The sequence below is a fragment of the Polypterus senegalus genome, chromosome 11 (genome assembly GCF_016835505.1).
Source record: "Polypterus senegalus isolate Bchr_013 chromosome 11, ASM1683550v1, whole genome shotgun sequence".
NCBI classification, from domain to species: Eukaryota; Metazoa; Chordata; class Cladistia; order Polypteriformes; family Polypteridae; genus Polypterus; species Polypterus senegalus.
The window spans coordinates 17566717-17587737 of NC_053164.1; the positions used below are offsets into that span (position 1 = coordinate 17566717).

The 21021-nt window shown below is 42.7% G+C and overlaps 1 protein-coding gene across 1 annotated transcript in view; it reads left to right on the forward strand.

The window, feature by feature from the left end:
* Positions 1 to 1865: 1865 nt before the first annotated feature.
* The window catches only part of LOC120538702 (putative transcription factor ovo-like protein 3), a 47923-nt gene continuing 28767 nt past the window's right edge, over positions 1866 to 21021 (forward strand). Inside the window, exon 1 of the mRNA XM_039768104.1 lies at positions 1866 to 1904. The gene's annotated coding sequence lies outside the window, so the exon portion shown is untranslated. The remainder of the gene's footprint in view (positions 1905 to 21021) is intronic.

Here is a 21021-nt window from a genome sequence, read left to right on the forward strand (position 1 = left end):
ACCTTGAGTGCTAAGATTATAAAACGGCCAAATATAACCAAAACAATTGTTCAGGCTTACCTATGAAATGTAATCCCCCGGGATCTGGTTTGGAGCGTGCAGCGGTTTGTACAATCCCAAGCAGCACATGCGTGAGGCACCTTTATCCATTACTTCACTCCACAGCAGTGCCACTCGCAAAATGGCGGCGACGTTGACGTACGATGCTGCTGGTCCTGCGGCGTCTAATAATTCTATGTCTATGACTATGACAAGCTAACTTGGAACGAACGCGATGAAAAATTGAAGCAACTGGAAGCTGTTTTAACGGCACAGCAGCGCTTTTTCACAAGAGCACGTGAGTCAAATGAAAATGCCACAAAGGTGAGCTACGAGGTGGCAACGCTGATTGCCAAGCACTGCACGCCTTTTTACTGAGGGTGAGTTTATTAAAGACTTTGATCCAAGTCTAAAATTTAAATAATAAAAAACGTTTTTGATATCCGATTCAAAAATCAAACAGCATATTTTCGTTTTTTGATATTTGATGGTCAATTGAAAAACGAAAGAACGAGTGATACACAGAATCATATGGCCCTCAATGTTTTGTACTTCTGAATAAGATAACTGTTAGTGTTATTTTCCTGTTCACGTTTTGAATTTAGAAGTTTACAGAGAGCATTTAATAGTGAATAATATGTAATGTTTCAAATGAACCTACAGTAGATATGTTTAATCTTCTTCATTTTATGTGGTCTTCAAATATGAAAGGCAGAGTGATTTTGGTAAAAAAAAAACTTGTTTAGATTTATTTGTATTCTGTGTGAAGAAAAGTATGATTATAAAATAGTTCATTTGCATTTAACGTTTAACGGTTTAAAGAATGTCAGGCTGAATGGTCGGCCCCCACACATTTTCACCTCACCAAATCTGGCCTTCTTTGCAAAAAGTTTGGACACCCCTGCCTTAGGGCCTTAGCTGCCTCGAAAGCTTGTATGGTATTTGTAATCTATTTAGTTAGCCACTAAAAGGTGTAATTTCATCCTACTTTCTCCTGCATATCTTAAACAATACATTACATTATTTTTTACAGCCAAGTTCGGTAAACTCGATATTTTTCTACCTTCAAAACATGCTGCATACCATTTACTGGTACATTACGGTTCACTGAAAAAATCTCTGTTAATTGTACAGTGTAAAACTATTAATTAGTAAAGGTAAACAACTGTAAAATGGTAAAGAGCTGCGTCAGAAACACCGATGTTACGATATTTGCATAAGGACACGCCCCTTTTACCATATTGTTCCTGGTGAGCCACATACCTTTGCACAGTACGGAAAAAAAATTCAAGTTAGTGGACTTTTTCCCTGCGTGCTGAAGGCTTTTTTGAAGTTATGAAAGCTGATTGATGGTGAATTGTATTCGATAAGCTGGCACACCGGTAGGACACCATACACCACCAAAGCAAACTTTACTTCTCCACCAGTCAATGTGCTGTAACTTCCTTAACATTGAATTCTTTTCAATGTATGAAATTAAAAGATACAACACGTTTGCTATTGGCCGTTGTTACTTTACTTTTGCAGGCTGTGTGCTGGTGATTAATTCTGTTAACATTTTCTAATGGTTTAATGAGTAGCATATTTATTACAGTGCATGGATTTCAGGGTTTGGTTAAACGTTCACTTCTATTGGAATGTGATGTAATGCAAAAAACAGTTATTTACTGTAAAGTTATACCGTAGACCTAAAAATATTGTCACCTTCTTTCTTAAGATAAAATTCTGGCAAACACAACTGCCAATCTTTGACCATTAATTTAACATTTTATTTTTTTACAGTGCAGGGCACAGCCAAGAGAATATCACTGGAGCAGCAGGGCAGGAGCCGTGGAAGGTCAGAGTGGTGCTGGAGGGTGGCCGAGGTAGGAGACGACCGCCAGTAAATAAGTGAGTGAGACGCAATGCCCTTGATGATGTGTTGGTTTACCACCACCAGTAGTGATAAAATGTCAGCTGAATAACCCATCCATCTATCCATTATCCAATCCGTTATATCCCAACTACAGTGTCACGGGGGTCTGCAGGAGCAAATCCCAGCCAGCACAGGGTGCAAGGCAGGAAACAAACCCCTGGCAGGGCACCAGCCCAGCGCAGCAGCTGAATAACACCATGTAAAATTACAAATGGAGGTCAGGCAATATAGTGTCATATAGTACGGCCGTGGACACATCTATATATAATTCACTAAGGCAAGACAACCATGGAAAGCACGCTGGAAGGGGAGTGGAATCACTAAGCCGCCGACAAGTAAGACACCTATGGCGCACGCAGGGAGTAGGCACACCCACCAACTCCAAGACCATTGGATACGACGACAACTCGCAGGGCCACACCCACCAACTTGGACGCGACGACACAGAAAAAATGGCGTCATTTATATTTGTCTGTCATAGAGGCCACATGCAGTGCAGGTCAGGTTAATGTCATGTACATGTCATTAGGAGGGAGGAGCCATGCCGGAGGTGAATCGCCATATGCAGCGTGTAAAACGGTTTACGAGGTGTATCCCATGGGATCCTTAAAACAATCCTTTACAACTGAGATTAAAACACAATGAAGTAAGCAGTCTTTAAAAACCAAGTTTTCGGTTACGACGCATGACCACGTGCACTATAGCAAACTGTTTTACATGCTACATACAGCAATTCGCATCCGCAACAAACATGCGTTTTCTTAGATGCTCCTGCAGGAACACGGAAAGTCTACGTGAGTCACAGGTGCATCTGGACTGTGCAAAGATGACAACAACTCAAGTGACAAGTTGGAGGTGGGCACATGAGTAAGGTGACCAGAATTTTTTGGGCCAATCCGGGGACATGGTGGGGGGCTAGAGGAGCGTAGAATACTCTCCTCATGTTCCGTGATTTGAAGTTCTCCCACCACTACCGATGGAAAACTTTGTGTCGCACACGCTACAGATCACAACAGAAGCATCTGGGGTCGGATGCAAATACGAAAATTCACGCTGAAGTCCATCATTGAACTGACACTTTCTTTTAGCACTCATGTTGAATCACAGGGATCACCGTGCCAAAATGCAGAAACAACAGGTGGAAGAAAAGAGCCGCCACGCTGCTCTCGCATCCAGAAGCAAGCCACGCATAGACACAGGCAGAAGCAGAACACAGCGTGCCTCTTTTAGAATCTACAGATCACGAGTAGGGACTCTAAACACTACAGAGTACAAAGCGAAAGCTTATCACGTAATTTCTCGCCAAAGTTGCAGGATGCGGTAAAGCATAACCTCCGTCAAAACACCGCGCACGCGCGCTGAGTTCAAATTATCGTGGTGATGAGATACATTCAAACATGTGAACCAGCTGAACCTGGGGACGAAATCTTAAAACGGGGACATGTTTCTGAGTGGGGACAGTTGTCCGACAAAGGGGACTGTCCCCGGAAAACGGGGACGGATGGTCACCTTAACATGAGCGATGGCAGTCCGCCAGTTTTCAGTCACGGACGATTGTGTGTTGGTTTGTTCCGTGCATTGTTACAATGTTGCTTTTTTTGCTGATTTATTACATTACCGATTTTTCAAATGTTAATTTTCTCCCTGTGCTTAAAAATCATTAAAAAACCGGCCTGATTATGCGGCGTATGCTACGCCACGGGTTGGCTAGTTTATTTAATTTTTGCATGTTTTTTCTTGTCCTTTTCTTGAGTTCTAGCACTCATTTTGGGGGCTTTCTTATCCCTAGATGTGATGTTACAGCCGGCACCTCTCTGAAAGTTGCATGTTTTGTCTAATTTTGTGCCATTTATTTGATTTTTTCTTTTGCTTATTATGTATATTCATCTTTGTTTTTATTGATTATGTCCCATATGTTTTGTGGGTGGATCCCCAGGGGGTGGGGTCATCTGCCAATCACTGCAAGGAACTGCCCTCCACCCTACTTATTGGAGGGTCTTCCATAGTTCCTGGCAGTTTATTTTTGAACAAACTAGAGAATGGAGTGTCATTTGTGTTTTTGCTGTGCTTTATTGTTTTTCATGATTTCTGAAATTTTGAACCTGTGCTCTGTTTTTGAGTTTGCCTTTGGATTCTGTATTGGAACTGTTTTGTAGCGGATTGCCTTGCCTTTGCAGGCAAGTATTTTTGTGCTCTTAGGAACTTCTTGGATTGCTAAGTCTCTCTTATAATATAATATTATAGTATAATGAAAAAATCCTGGGACGAGACGAGACTTTTTAGCCTGAGACATGACGTGACTTTTTCAGAGAGATACTTTCACATCCCGCGAGACGAGACTTTGTGCCAAGAGATTCAACCACGGAAATAAAGGACAAAGACAGGAAGAGTAGAAGACAAAGTAGAACATTGTAAAGAATTCAAAAATGTTGGCACGATACAAATGCAGAGCAGGTTAGAGATAATGAAAGTACTAAAATTTGAAAGTCTCAAAAAAATGATTGTAAAGATCGCATTACTGTCACCCTTGACAGTACTTTACCCTTTCAGTCCCACATCAATCACATCTCCCAGTCTGCTTATTTCGACCTGCGTAACGTTAATCGTATTCGCCTCTCCCTCCCTGACTCCCCACACCACTGCTATCCTCGTTCACAGCCTGGTCACTTCTTGTCTCGATTATTGCAATTCCCTTTTCTTTGGTCTTTCTCACTAATCTCTTTATAAGCTTCAACTGGTCCAGAATTCAGCTGCCCACCCTCATCATTACTAGAACCCGCTCTATTCACCATATCACTCCTGGTTTGCAGCAGCTTCATTGGCTTCCAGTTAAGTTCCGCATTCAATTCAAAATTCTTCTGTTAACTTTTAAGGCTCTCCACAACCTCACCCCTCCATATCTGTCTGACCTCCTCCATGTTGCCATTCCCTCCCACACCCTCAGATCCTCTTCCTCCATCCACTTGACCGTCCCCTTCGTCCGTCTTACCACCAAGGCATTCAGTTGCTCTGCTCCCCAGCTCTGGAACTCACTACCACCTGAGCTTAGAAATACTGAATCATTTTCACTTTTCAAATCTAAACTTAACACTCATTTGTTTAAGACTGCTTTTTCTCTTTGATTACAATTGCTCTGTCTGATTTTAACTTTTGTATTTTACTTTTGTTCATAATCTGTGTTTTGTCTTTGAGTGTTTAGAAAAGTGCCTATAAATAAATAAAATGTATTATTATTATTAGCACAAACAAATGGAAATTATTACTTGGTGAAATAACGGAACAGCAAAGAGAGATTGAATATATTGTTCAGATTTAAACTTTATGTCAGAGACTTGTAGATCGTCTAATTGGTCTAATTGGGAAAAGTAGCATTACATCCCAATGAAGAGACTTTTCCATGAGAATTAAAAGATTTGTTGTTTGGTAAACGTGAAATCCAAATATGCAAGCAGCAGAGACGTGAAGTGGCTGGCGCATAACGCAGGCTGGGGGTGGTTGGCAAGCGCAGCGAGCAGGGGTAAAGCCCCGAGGTCTTTGTTTAAAATAAACCTTTTATTTTGTGAAGATTTCCCTGGGCCCGTTGGTTTCTAGTTATGGTTTGGACAGTAATGCCCCCGTTTGGGCAACTTTGAAAGTATTTTTTGAAACTTGTGTGCTTTTGGAACTCCTAAGTCACGATGCTAGAATTTGTTTTTGGAATAGATGCTTACTTTTATTAAGGTTAAATGTTTTGTGCAGTTTTCACTGCCATCTTGTTTATCTATGACCGCCATCATGTTGTCTTCCCGTCATTACCTGATCAGTTTTGTGTCCTCAGAGGTCTTGACCTTTGAATTATAACACAACAGATTTAAAGGTTTGCCAAAGTCCTTACTGTTTTTTGACTCGTGCCTGACTTTTTCCCTTGCGTTTTGGTTTCAGGTATTTGGAGTGGTTGATCGCTCTGTTTTTGATTTTTGAAACCAAATGAATTGTGTGACAGGTCGGCCACGGCCATTACCTGGCCAGGATAACAACAGAATGGACCAGGGGAGATAGCATCAATGAGGCAATACCTCCTCTGGGACACTAGAGGGCAGCCCTCCTAGATGTCTGTGGCACCACAGATTCCCGCAGGGCAAGCTGGGAACTGGAGTTTGGTAAAACCCCGCTGGGTTCTGTGGGGTATCCAGGGGGAGCTGCAGAACCCTATAACAGACTTCTACCACACCTGGGAGGGATTCCAGATAGTCTTGAATGAGCCAACTGGAACACCCCCAGGACCTATTAAAGGAGCCAGTCTCCAGCACTTAATGGAGTCGGGAGGATGTGGACGACGCTCATGAGGAGGGGTGGAGGCGGAAGGACTGGCGAAGAGAAGGGACACTGGTGCTGAAATATACTGGGCTGCCTTTTATTAATAAACTGGGTGCTGTGTGGTGAAACTTGCATCCTGCCTGTCTGTGTCAGGTTAGGGCGGCTGTACACGTCCCGAGCTTCACAATAGTCATACATCATACATTTCCAATTTCTGTTCAATGTGCAAAGTGCTAAATCATATGGTAATACAGCAAGTGCTTGATGTGATATTAGAACAATCTGGATGGGAACAGGCCTGACAAGCCCTATCCACTTAAGAATGAAGTCATAGCCACTTAAGTCTTCCAGATATGATCATGGTGGTGATCACTTCATGACTTTCTGAGATTTAAGCAATTTGACTTTACTGTGCACCCTGGAGATGGCACTCCACCCTTTCCCGGCTGAGAGCCATGAACTCCCTTTACATTTACATTACAAGCCTCTTTGCTCAATTTAAATTTTTTGCTCAGATCAGATTTGCCTATTCTGATGGTGCAAATACATAAGTACATCACATTTGTGAGACGACTCATGGTATTATGCTGCGTTCCATTTGAAGTGGGAAGTTGGAATTTCCGAGTTCCTCTGGAAGGTCCCCACAAGTCAAATTTCCAACTTGGAGACTCTGGGCTGGTCTGTCAAGTCTGAGTTAATCCGGCTTCAGATTAGGACCTTGATCCAAAATGGCGACGTACACCACAGACATTAATGGAAGCTGTAGAGTTGTGGCCAAAATTTTTGAGAATGACACAAGTGTTTGTTTTCACAAAGTTTGCTGTTTTTATATCTTTTTGTCAGATGTTTCTCTGGTATACTGAAGTAGAATTACAAACATTTCATAAATTTCAAAGGCTTGTATTGACAATGACATTACGTTTATGTAAAGAGTCAATAATTGCAGTGTTGGCTCTTCTTTCTTTTTTAGTTCACCTTGGCATGCTGTCAATCAACATCTGGGCCAAATCCTAACTGATGGAAGGAAGCCCATTCTCACATAATCAATGCTTGGAGTTTGTCAGAATTGGTGGGTTTTTGTTCGTCCACCCACCTCTTGAGGATTGACCACAAGTTCTCAATGGAATGAAGGTCTGGGGAGTTTCCTGGACCCCAAACTTAAGTGAGCCACTCAGTTCTCACTTTTGCCTTCTGGCCCGGTGCTCCATCATGCTGGATTGTTCATTGATGGTCACCAAATTGTTCTTGAATATTTGGTAGAAGTTGTTCTCGGAAGATGTTTTGGTCCCATTCTTTATTCATGGCTGTGTTCTTAGGCCAAATTGTGAATGAGCCCTGCACTGTCTTGGCTGAGAAGCAACCCCACACATGAATGGTCTCAGGATGCTTTACTGTTGGCCTGACACTAGACTGATGATAGTGCCACTCACCTTTTCTTCTCTTTTTTCTTGATGCCCCAAACAATCGGAAAGGGGATTCATCAGAGAGAATGACTTCACCCCAGCAGTCCTCAGCAGTCCAATCCCAGAATCTCAGTCTGTCCCTGATGTTTTTCTTGGCTTCTTTGCTGCTCTTCTTGGCATCCACCAGGCCATCCTCTAAAAGTCTTCACCTCACTCACACCTGCCTGCTGCCATTCCTGAGCAAACTTTGCACTGGAGGTGCCCACAGCTGAATCAACTTTAGGAGACGGTCCTGGCACTTGATGGACTTTCTTGGGCACCCTGAAGCCTTCTTCACAACAGCAGTGCAAATGGTTTTTTTTGGGATTAAGTTCATTTTCATGGCAAAGAGGGACTTTCCAATTAATTGCAATTCATCTGAACACTCTTCATAACATTCTGGACTACATACAAATTGCCATCATAAAAACAGAGGCAGCAGACTTTGTGAAAATTAATATTTGTGTCATTCTCAAAACATTCGGCCATGGCTGTAGTGTTTTGCTGTTTATATGCACTTCTGTCTATTTGTGTCTCGTCAAATCAGTCGTACACACAGTACGGTCCAACTTCTATCCATGGGCATGCTGCAATGGTGTGTGGATACGCAAGATGCCACGTAATGCGTTCCTATCAATTGCTGTTTATTCCAATGAAGTAGGCACAACAAAGTTTTTATAGGATGCGTCCATATTGGTTTTCTGAATGTTTTACTGAAATGTGGTCAAGTCAGGTGTGACGTCATTCCCCGCTCCAACATCCGACTTCCAAGATAAATGGAACGCTGCATTAAATCAACAAAATGGACGCACTAGTAGCTGGTGTATGCATTGCATTTTGCTCTGGAGGACAGCAAACAGCTTGTCGCCTGTATGTGAGTAGATCAAGAAGGTGAGATAAAGCCAGGCGGTTAGCTTTCACTGTTTTCACTGCTTTTGCAAGTACTGCCACACCAAGAGATGTGAGGCTATGAGAAAGGAGACAGCAATGGTGCACCGTGAGTGTTGTCACAGCTGTAGCTCTCCTCTATTTTTGTTTTGCCGCACTGCCGGTGTTAACTGATGACAGCAGTGCTACGTCCGTGCGTATAGGCAAACAAAAAAACACATTGTGAGAGACGTCTTTGCTCAGCCTGGCCGAGACACCCCAGAAATAGAAGGATGGGAGAAGGCAGCTACTTGTGGACACTGGCTCCCCCAGAATGCTAGATGGCAGCGTCCCTGGAGTGTAGCGGTGGCCCGGATTCCCACAGGGCATCCTGGAACTTGCAGTTCGGTAATTCAGCCCTGTTGGGTTCCGTGGGTGCCGCCAGGGGGTGCTGTGAAAAGACCTGGGTAATCATGCTTCCCTTATAGCCCGGAAGTACTAGGCAGTCACGAGGATGGAAGCTCCAAAGTACTTCAGGGCTGATTGAAGAACTTGAGTTCTCCATCTGACCCAGAAGTGCTGGCAAGTCACATGGGATGAAGAACAGAAGCACTTCTAGGTTGAGGACTATTTAAAGGATGCTGAAGACCCAGCAGACGAGTCAGAGTCGGGTGGAGGTGGACGAAGCTTGCTGGGATGTGTGGAGGAGAAAAGAGAATTGTGTTTGTGATTATTATTACTGTTAATAGCCTGTATTATTGTGGCTGTGGTGCTTAGGGAGCACTGTTGGAGAAGAAAATAATTAAAAGAACTTCTTTGTGCTTTTACCTGGTGTCCTGAGTGTCTGTTTGTTGGGTTTAACACTAGAATTACCAGAGCCTACGAAAAAACACGTAAATCCGTCCCCACCTTATATCCCTTCACACCTCTCCGTCAGCGTCTTTTGTCTTGTAAATGTGTCAACCAACACAAGCAGCAAGCAGCCTACTATTCCATCCCTCCACCGCCGCAGAACGGGCAAGAAGTTCTCCCAGCTCAAGCATTGATTACTTGGGAGTGAAGTGCTGGAGTTAGAAGGTAAAGGATATATCGTTATTTGGAAAACATGCATTTCAGGTGTGTTCTGTGTCTACAACAATCTATGTAAACACATCGTTAAAACAGAAATGTTTTTTTCATGTGTTAGTAAAAAATGACAAAATGTAGACATGAACTGTGTAATGTGTGAAGCCTGAAGTCCAAAAATCAAATAAAAACTTTCATAAAAGGGGCAAGGATAATAAAACAGCTTCCGCGGTACAGCGGTAAAAGCTGTTGACTTGTAATCAAGAGGCTGCGGGATCAATCCTGGGTGGCTTGTGAATTTACCGTTTTGAGTGGTGAGCTTCTCTAACTGTTAATATTATATAATAAAAACATACATTTGATCTGCATTTGTAACAGCCGCTGTAAATTTATAGTACTTGTAAAAGTTATCTTTTTTTTTTCACTTTTATTCTCTCAGTCACGATCACAATACAAAGAGATCTGATGCTGTTAGTTGCTGCTTGTGTTGGTCAACACATTTACAACACAAAAGACGCAGACGGAGAGGTGCGAAGGGATTTAAGGTGGGCCGAGTGTTTTCGTAGGCTTTGGTAATTCTAGTGTTCACGACATGAATTGTGATCTGACTGTTCTCATTCATGTTGCATGGGCACGCAATAGATACATATCCCATCTAGGACCACCTATAAAAGTGAGTCAAATCGGATTTAAATAGACCGGATTTCTGTGTCCACAAAGCCCTGAAAACATTTGATTTGTGTCACATTAAGGTAAAAAAATCAGATTTGAGTTTGTTTACCCTGGTAATGTGAACGTAGTGTCAGACGTGGAGATGCTGATCCTCATCCTTACCTCTTCACACTTGGCTTTAAACCAGTAGGCTAGTAGGCACCTGAGTTTACCACCCGATGAAGCCAACAGAACCACAGCAACTGCAAAAAAACAAAGATGCGATCCCGAGGTCACCAAACCGACTCCCTAACTGTTAAATTTACATTGTCCATAGACACGCCCCAGTGTGGCGGAAGTGCAGGCTGCGCACCCGGAAGCCGTCCGGGTGTCCCCAGTCATCTTCCCCCCAGCACTTCCTGGTGTGGCGGAAGTGCTGGGCTCCAGGGATATTCAGGCACCGGAGCGCCGCCTGGCGGTGGCCACGGGTCCCTACAGGACTGGGCTTCCAAGCCGTTTACCCGAGACCCCCAACATAACCAGGGTGAACGCCCCCTCGCGGTCTGGAGGAGGCACAAACACTCCTCCGGTCCTCCTGGGCGTCCCGGCCGATGCCACAGGTGATTTTAATAAATTCTTCCCAAGTTTTGAAAAATGTCAGCATGTTAAAAATGTAAAGGTGACTGATTCAGAAAATATCCATTGTGAAAAGATGGACAGACGCAGGAAGAGGATTGTGGGCAGCCACCCGTATACTTGAATTAGGCTGCCAAAATTGAAAGGTTGGTACCATAGAACAGGTCTCAACAGACTTCAGTCCAACAATAGAACAATCATAATAGGCAAAGATGGTGGTTTTAAAGCTGGGCAGGGGAAGTGATGTCACCGGGACTGGGACCAGAAATGATGTCATCAGGATCAGAGCCGGAAGTGACATTTTCAAATCCAGGCGAAATTTCCCGTGGTTGGTCTGCCGATGAAAAAGAGGGAGGATTAGTGCACACTGCCACCCCCAGGTCTGGCATGGAAATATCCCTTTGTGAGCCCTTCAGCTGCCTCCCATGCGCACGTGTGTGCCACCATCTCTCCTTCTATTTTGTGAATGTGTATTTCCAATTGGTATCAAAGGCAGCTGTAGTCTACAAAGACAGGAAATTACCTTGAATGGAGAGCAGTCCATCATGAGGCACATACCCCCTTGTGGCCTGCAGGGGGCGCTCCAGCTTCCTCAGACCCAACACAAGCAGGTACAGGCACAAGTCTAGCAGCGCACAAAAGTTTTTATTCACGTGAAATTCTTCTCCCAAGCGTTTCCCACAGAATCCGCTCAGTACAAACGAATATTGCACACAGCTACACAACACTTTTGCCACTTTTGTCTTCTCTTTTTCTCTCCCTTTAGCACCCCTCTCAGCAAGCTTCATCTCCCCCCTTCCGACTCTGGCTCCCAAAATGAAGATAGCGTTCTTCTTTTATGTTGCACCCAGGAGTAGTTCCGGTGGCCCGTTAGTGTGGTCCGTAAGCACTTCTCAGTGAGGTGGAAGCCCAATGAAATAGGACTCACTAGTCCTCAAAGCACCCCTTGACAGTACCCATGGGACCCAACAGGGCTGAGCTGCAGAACATGCATCTCCCGCGAAGCCCTGTGGGAATCCGTGGTGCTGTATTAATCCAGCTGGGCTTCCGTCTAGCATTACGGAGGAGATAAAGCCCTGTGCACACTCTCTCCCCTAGTCCTTCCAGTATACAAGAGCCCCGGTGGGTAAGGCGTTGGCTGTCCCCCACACCCTACACCAGCGTTTCTCAACCTTTACGTATTTGCGACCCGAGTTTTCATAACAATTTTAATCGCGCCCCCCCCTAACATTTTTTTTGAAAGGAGCCCACTAATACCAATTTGTTTTTTTTTTAATTAATGATATATCATAGATGCATATTTTATTATACCTACTTAACTTTTATTGACATTTATCTAACTCTATATTTATTTTTCTAGTATCAGAATGTAGTTTAAGTTAATTTGCTTTGGTTTCTATAGATGTATTTTTCACAATTTCGATTCTTGTTTTCTTTTTATCCCATCTTCGTGCCCCCCCCCCTTTTTGTTACTTCACGCCCCCCTAGGGGGGCCCGCCCCACAGTTTTGCCCTACACCATGGTGCATTGTCTGAGATAAGCCCCTCCGACATGAAGAAAACATGCAAACTCCACAGAACCCATTACCAGGCTGAGATGTGAGCCCAAATCTCTAGAGCTGGGCCACCGCACTGCCCTACTGTATGGAAAGTCCCAATTTGAAGAAAAAACTTTCCTTATTTTAATTTTGTTTTGTTCTGGGAGGGTGTGATTCAGGTGATATTTGACATGCAAAGCCATCTTCTGCACATCTCTCACAAAGATGAGACGGCCCATTACAACTCTCGGAAACAAATCCTCCAGTTATGAAAAGCAGCTTGGTATCCAGTTTCTCACTTGAAGCTGTTTGCTGCTTTCACCAATGTTTTCCAGTTTTCTTCATAACATTTATGAAAATGTTGGCTTTTTGAAGTACGAGTGCTACTGAAGCACCAAAAGTACCAAATTTTGATTTTTTTTTTTCCAGTAGATATTAAGATTTGCAGCACCGTGGCACAATACTTATTGTTAATTAACTGGCAGATAGGCCTAACTAATGCACTGCTTTTGTACATGCTCAGTACGTGATTGGTCTGGGTGGCATGGTGGCACAGTGATTAATGCTGCTCCTTAGCTTCAGGGATTTGGTTTACATTTTCAGTCCAATCCCCTGTGGCCAGATGTGGGAATGACAACTCAGAATGCAACGAGGAAATTTTAGGGTGCCAATTGAGTCGTCCATTTTATTGTCCGGAGGCAGCAAAATAAACAGAAACAAACAAAACTGTTTTAGGAGTGTGTTATAGACCACCCAATGCAGACAGTAATTTTAGTTTACAGGGAGATATTAGTAGTCATGGGGAACTTTAATTATCCAAATATCAACCTTGCAAATGGCAGAGCACAAGAGTTTTTAGAAGTAACCAGTGACCGTATTCGATAAGCTGGCACGCCGGTAGGACACCATACACCACAAAAGCAAACTTTACTTCTCCACCAGTCAATGTGCCGTAACTTCCTTAAACATTCAATTCTTTTCAATGTATGAAATTAAAAGATACAACACGTTTGCTATTGGCCGTTGTTACTTTACTGTTGCAGGCTGTGTGCTGGTGATTAATTCTGTTAACATTTTCTAATGGTTTAATGAGTAGCATATTTATTACAGTACATGGATTTCAGGGTTTGGTTAAACGTTCACTTCTATTGGAACGTGATGTAATGCAAAAAACAGTTATTTACGGTAAAGTTATACCGCAGACCTAAAAATATTGTCACCTTCTTTCTTACGGTGAAATTTTTTAACATGGGCGGCACGGTGGCGCAGTGGTAGCACTGCATCCTTGCAGTTAGGAGACCTGAGGTTCGCTTCCTGGGTCCTCCCTGCGTGGAGTTTGCATGTTCTCCTCGTGTCCTCCGGGTGCTCCGGTTTCCTCCCACAGTCCAAAGACATGCAGGTTAGGTGCATTGGTGATCCTAAATTGTCCCTAGTGTGTGCTTGGTGTGTGTGTGTGCCCTGCGGTGGGCTGGAACCCTGCTCGGGGTTTGTTTCCTGCCTTGCTCACTGTAGTTGGGATATAGCGGAATGGATGGATGGATGTTTTTTAACACATTATGTTAAGGCACCAACACGGGGTGAAGCCTGTCTGGATTTAGTATTTTGTAATAATCAGGATAGAATTGAAGGTGTAGAGGTGATTGAACCACTAGGGTTAAGTGACCATAATATAATCCCAGTATAGTTCCCAGTGTTTTTTAAGAGTGTTTACGCAAAGACTGAAATTGTTAAGTTCAACTTTTGTAGGGCAAAGTCTAAAAGTCTAAGGAGGACAGACTGTAATAAGCTTTTAATAGTGGAGACAGTCGAGGAAAAGTTGAATAATGTTTAAAAATGTTTAATGTAGGACAGATACATATCTAAATTTGGAATTAATAGGAATCTTTAAAAAAACTCCACAGTGGATTAATAAGGATTTAAAAAAAGAATCTGCTGCAAAGGAAGAAACAGCTTTATAAGGCATAAAAGACTAATAACTCCAAAGAGAATCATAGAGCATATGAGAACATGAGGGCGACCATTAAGAAGGATATCAGGAGTTGGAGAGGAATCTAGCAGATAAGGCGAAAGAAGACCCTAAGACAGCCTTTCAGTATTTTAGTAGTAAAAGAACAGTCAAGGAGGACGTGAAGTGCATCAGAGATAGTAAAGGGGAATTAAAAAATACAGACAATGAAATAGCGGACCCCCTAAACTTGCATTTTCTGAGGTCTTCACAAGTGAGGAAGAGGATAACCTCACAGTGGTAACAGGGACTACTAAAGAGGTACTGAGGGATTTAGAAATTGTAGAGGGAGAAGTGCTGCTCAGATTAAATAAGCTGAACTCAAACAAGTCACCAGGACCAGATAATGTTTACCCTCGAGTTCTTAAGGAGGCTAGAGAGTACAGATATAAACCCTTGACACGTATTTTTAGGAAGCCACTGCGCATTGAAGAGATTCTTAAGGACTGGAAAATGGCAAATATCATCCCATTATATAAAAAGGGTGACTGGGCAGATCCAAGCAACTATAGGCCAGTAAGCTTAACATGCATCACAGGAACATTAATGGAAGGAATTATTAAGGATCAGATTTAGCAACACATGGCAAGGACAGGAGTTATTAGGAGCAGTCAGCATGGGGTCAGAAGAGCGAGGTCGTGTTTTACTAACATGTTGGAATTCCACGAGGAAACAACAAAAAGATAGAATTAAAGTGGAGCTTATGATATTATTTATCTGGACTTTCAGAAAGCATTTGATGAGGTGCCACATGAGAGGTTGGACATCAAATTAAAAGAAGTGGGAGTTCAGGGTGATGTTTTTAGATGGGTGCAGAATTGGCTCAGACACAGGAAGCAGAGGGTGATGGTGTGAGGAACCTCATCAGAACTGGCCGATGTTAAGAGTGGTGACCAGCAGGGGTCAGTGCTGGGGCCGCTGCTATTTTTAATATATATAAAGGATTTAGATAGGAATATAAGTAACAAGCTGGTTAAATTTGCAGACGATACCAAGATAGGTGGATTAGCAGATAATTTGGAATCCGTTATATCATCACAGAAGGACTTGGATAGCATACAGGCTTGAACAGATTTGTGGAAGATGAAATTTAATGTCAGTAAATGTAAAGAATTACACGTAGGAAGTAAAAATGTGAGGTTTGAATACACAATGGGCGGTCGGAAAATCGAGAGTACACCTTATGAGAAGGATTTAGGAGTCATAGTGGACTCCAAGCTATCAACTTCCCAACAGTGTTCAGAAGCCATTAAGAAGGCTAACAGAATGTCAGGTTATATAGCGCCTTGATCTGTGGAGTTCAAGTCACAGGAGGTTCTGCTCAAACTTTATAACACACTGGTGAGGCCTCATCTGGAGAACTGGGTGCAGTTTTGGTCTCCAGGCTACAAAAAGGACACAGCAGCGCTAGAAAAGGTCCAGAGAAGAGCGACTAGGCTGATTCAGGGCAACAGGGGTTGAATTATGAGGAAAGATTTAAAGAGCTGAGCCTTTACAGTTTAAGGAAAAGAAGATTAAGAGATGACATGATTGAAGTGTTTAAAATTATAAAGGGAATTAGTACAGTGGATAGAGGCTGTTATTTTAAAATGAGTTCATCAAGAACACGGGGACACACATTAAACAAACATTAGGAAGTTTTTCTTTACACAAAGAACGCCTGACACTTGGAATAAGCAACCAAGTAGTGTGGTAGACAGTAAGACTTTAGGAACTGTCAAAACTTGACTTGATGTTTTTTTGCAAGAATTAAGTCAACAGCACTGGCGAGCTTTGTTGGGCTGAATGGCCTGTTCTCATCTCGAGTGTTCCAATGTTCTAAAATAATGCTCATTGGCGTGCGCCCCTTCAACGGAAATCTCAAAATAAACATGGGTTGCAGTCGCTCTAGCGGAGCTCCGTCTGGTAGGTTGCACTGACCTTCTTCTAGGATGCCAGGGGTTTAATGACAACTGGACCAGAAGTGGAAGGGTTAAATGCGTTCACTGGGCATCTTCTTGGCACTGTGGGGAAAGGAGATGACAGCATTAGCAGCAGCGCCCTCTTCTCCTCCCTGCAAGGAGCTCCTCTGACATCCATGACACCCTGGTCCTGGAGGGCCGCAGTGGCTACGGGTTTTCATTCCAGCCGGTGTCCTAATCAGAACTCAGTCCTTGCTGATAATGATAGTTGGTGTTTGACTCCATGCCTTGTTGGTGCTTTCATTCATTAAATGCAAATTTTAGTTACTTTGTAGATCAGAGGTCCTCAGTTACAGTTCTGGGGCCTCATGTATAACGCCGTGCGTAGAACTCGCACTATAACATGGCGTAAGCACAAAAGCCGAAATGTGCTTACGCACAGAAAAATCCAGATGCAGGAATCTGTGCGTACTCCAACTTCCACGTTCTTCCGCTACATAAATCTCGGTCAGCGTGAAAACTAACGCTCGTGCACACGCTTTATGTAACACCCCAACTCCTCCCAGAATTACACCTCTTTGAATATGCAAATCAATATAAATCGCTCAGCCTTCTGTGAAAAGACAATGGGAAAAGCACGGGGGAAAATATAAGAATTTCAGCGAATACCAAGTGGAGGCAAAGGAAAAACATACTATTTGTTCAAATAAGCCGTGGTATAATCAACAAAAGGAAGTTGATCGAGTGACATAGCGTGTTGGAGAAACTTGAAAGCTCACATTCACAAATCGCACAGTGCCGGAAATAAAAAAGAAGTCACGTATCAAAGTCGCCGTGAAAAGCCGAGTTGTAGCCCACTGTCTGAGTGTCGTATGAAAGCTTATTAGGGTACAGAGAAAAAAAGGCACACAGTGAGGAAAAAGCACGAAATGTCAACTTCAATCTCGACATTTCCACTTTAATCACGTAGTTTATTTTGTCATTAAAGTAGAACATCATAAACTTCATCTTAAAATCGTTTAATTAACCAGTTTCTCAAATCACATCGTAATTAAAGTAGCACGTTAAATGCTTTGTTTTGTATTTGATCTTCTATGTGCTCTATGTGTGTGAATCACTACTTGCTTCTTAAACCGGCTTTCTCTTCCTCCAACTGGACACAGAGTCCATTACATTTGTGATATTACAGCTCTCTGAATAACTAAAATACTGAGATGTATACGTGATATCATTTTCATGATGATAGTTAAAGCACGTTATTGATTGTGTGCGACCTTCGATGAAATTATTTATTGCAGCAGTACTCAGGGGCAGCTCTAGGCTTGTGGTGGCACTGGGTAGAGGAAGAATCGGTGGCTCCTTCGCCCGCCAATGTGAGTAAAGTATCTTATGCACGGTGGATGGCCACATCCGTTGCAGACACTGCATAGCTGCCTCGTGCTCATGACACAAGCGTTTAACTTTTGTCGAAATTCGCCGCTGCGTTTTTAGCTGTGTTGTTATTTTCTCTTTCTGTTTTATATTCAGTATATATTGGCGTAGCCGCCACTGCAGTCCTTGCTTTTCTTTCCCCAAGTAACCGATCGCCACACAATCTGCTCTGTAAAAGAAGTTAAGCCATCTGTAAGCTTAGAGCGCCGATTCTTCAAAACGTACAGTTTGAAGATACAGTGATATAAATACTCCGAGTGCTGCAGTGAGAGTAATATGGAAAAAGATGATCCGCTGTGACAACTCCTAACAGGAGCAGCTGAAAGAAGAAGAAGGTGCAGTGAGAGTAACAACGCTAAAACAGTTATGGTATTTGGAATACTATGGCTATTCCCTCTACCATTATATTGTTACAAGTTAATTACAATCAGATGCGTTACACTAATAAACAATATGCGGTTAGTTTCAGTGTATTTATAAAGCCGTGTCAGGAAAATAATGAGTAACCACACGGGAACAGTACCTTTGCTTTGACGTTAGGAGCCGCCAGTCTGCAAAACCGAGCGGAGAACTTGTGTACGACAAGGTATGAGGTACCGTGGAAAAGTGCGTGACTTTACGCCAAGTGTAGGTTTTATACATCGCGATTTGAACGTGGAAAAGTTCTTACGCAACATTTCTGTGCGTACGCACCGTTTATACATGAGGCCCCTGGAGGTCTGCTATGGCTGCAGGTTTTCACTTTAACCAGTTTCTTAATTAGAACCCTTTTATTTACTACTAAAGTAATGTGTTTTTGTGCTTCATTTTGGTTCTCTTGCCTGTGACCATTCAGAACCCTTAATTGCCTATTTTAGATCTTAGCAGCTGCATTTAAGTTTTAATTGTTGCCTGTTTTCTTAATCAGACATAATGAGATGCAGATAACCAATAAACCAGCAGCTCTCCAGCTCACGTGCTTACCATGAAGTATCTGTGATAAAAATATTTAGAAATGAATGAGAGGGGAATTGGAAGGACCATTAAGTTTAAATCTCTTCTGGTCCACAAAACACTTGGATTAACAAGCCAAACAGTTCAATAGCACGTTTCATTATCAGCATGGACTGCTTTCTTATTAGGAGACTAGTTGGAACAAAAAGCTGCAGCCGTTGCGGCCCTCCAGGACTGTGATTGAGGACCCCTGATGTAAGGGGAAAAAAGCGGGTTGAGGCACGTGAAAGATGCCTAGGAGAGGAATAAAAGGAACACCGAGAGTCGCCGTCAAACACTTAAAGTATTCACAAGAATGAGAATGATGTTTGCGCAGCAGGTACTGTAATGGGGGCCTATCTATCGTTATCTGGTAGTCAAAAAGTGAACAGGAGGTGAGCAGCACACCCTGAAATGACCAAGTCTGAGATGTAAGAGTGGGAGTGCCAAGCAAAGGAGGCTGACACACACAAGCATACCAAAGAAAGTCTTCAAAGGACTGTTGAAGGTAGACATTGCAACCAGAGAGGCAGAGACATGCGACGATAGTGAGAGCGTAATAAGAGCACCATTTCAAAATGTATTTTATTAACTGTCCTCGTAGCGTATCTACTTTATTAATAAAATCTCAAAAAGAACAATAATGGCACAAAGGGCAGAAATGAAGCCAAATGGTATTGGCGGAAAAGGCAAACCAAAGCAAACACGTCCCTATACGCAATACAATAATCATAAAACAAATACAGTAGAAAATGAATCCAATACAACAGAAAAGCAAATAGTTACAAAGGCGTGCATTCTGTAGAACTTCAAAGGACCGCTGAATGATCCGCTGTCAGCTTCAGAAGATAAAAGCCGAGGGCGGTCCTTCAGCAGTGATGTCACGGTGGACCCGCCTCTTGGGGCCCAACCTGCAAAGTACAAGGAATGCAGGAGAACCTACCAAAATACATGGAAACACAACACTTACGAATTAAACAATTAACTCAAAGAAAAGCATGGCACAGAACCTACAAAAGATATGAATGTAATAAACAACAACAAAAATATGAAATATACAAGATATAAACTTAAGTGAGGGCAGTAACACTGACTGAACCATAAAACCTCCAAACTGCTCACAACATTTATTCAATAATGACCTCTCACTGACCAACTGGATTTCAAATGAGAAGCAAAGAAGATGTGCGTTGACTGCATGAGAATTTCCCTACAGAGCAGCTCATGGAGCATTCAAGAGCCGAGGATTTGAATAACCCTAGCAGGAAAAAGGCAGAGCTCAGTTGCATTGGAGTAATAGAGGAGCCTATTTGACTATCACCACCGCTGTCCAAACACTGTCGGCCGTCTTGTTTTCCACTTCATGATTTTCCATGATCACTTAATAAGGAACTCAGAGGTGCAGATTGTATGTTTATTACATGCTGGTGTGTCCTCCACTGTTTCTATAGATATGAAAGGCACTATATAATAGATAGATAGATAGATAGATAGATAGATAGATAGATAGATAGATAGATAGATAGATAGATAGATAGATATTAAAGGCTCTGAATGATAGATAGATAGATAGATAGATAGATAGATAGATAGATAGATAGATAGATTTGAAAGGCACTATAAAATAGATAGATAGATAGATAGATAGATAGATAGATAGATAGATTTGAAAGGCACTATAAAATAGATAGATAGATAGATAGATAGATAGATAGATAGATAGATAGATAGTGTGGTCTATGGCCGGCTTGTAACCACGGCCAATTCCCCCAGGCCGCCAGATGGAGCTCTCCCTGCAGCATGGAGGTTTCCCTTACAAACCTGCTGGATACCCCAGGGGCCAACAGAGGACGCTGCAGGGAGAAATAGAGAGTCATATGTGCCCTATAACCTGGAAGTGCGTCATAGACAAAGCGACAGCAGAAGTGACATACTTCCGGGATGAAGAAAAGGACTTTTTATCTGACCCAGAAGTGATAAGGATCACATGAACTGGGGATTGAAACACTTCCAGGTCAGGGACTAAAAAAAGACTGTGACAGCTCCCAGATGGCGAGCTGAGCTGGGTGGAAGGGTGGCAACGCGTCTGGGAGTGGAGGATTGATTATTGTATTTGTGATTGATTATTGGATGAGTATTGTGGAGGAGAGGGTGTTTTGTGCACTGTGGCTTATGAATAAAGTCATCTTTTGGACTTTTATCTGGTGTCTGGCGTATTGGACAAGGGTTCAAGGGAGCGATAGCGCCCCCCTATCTGTCACAAT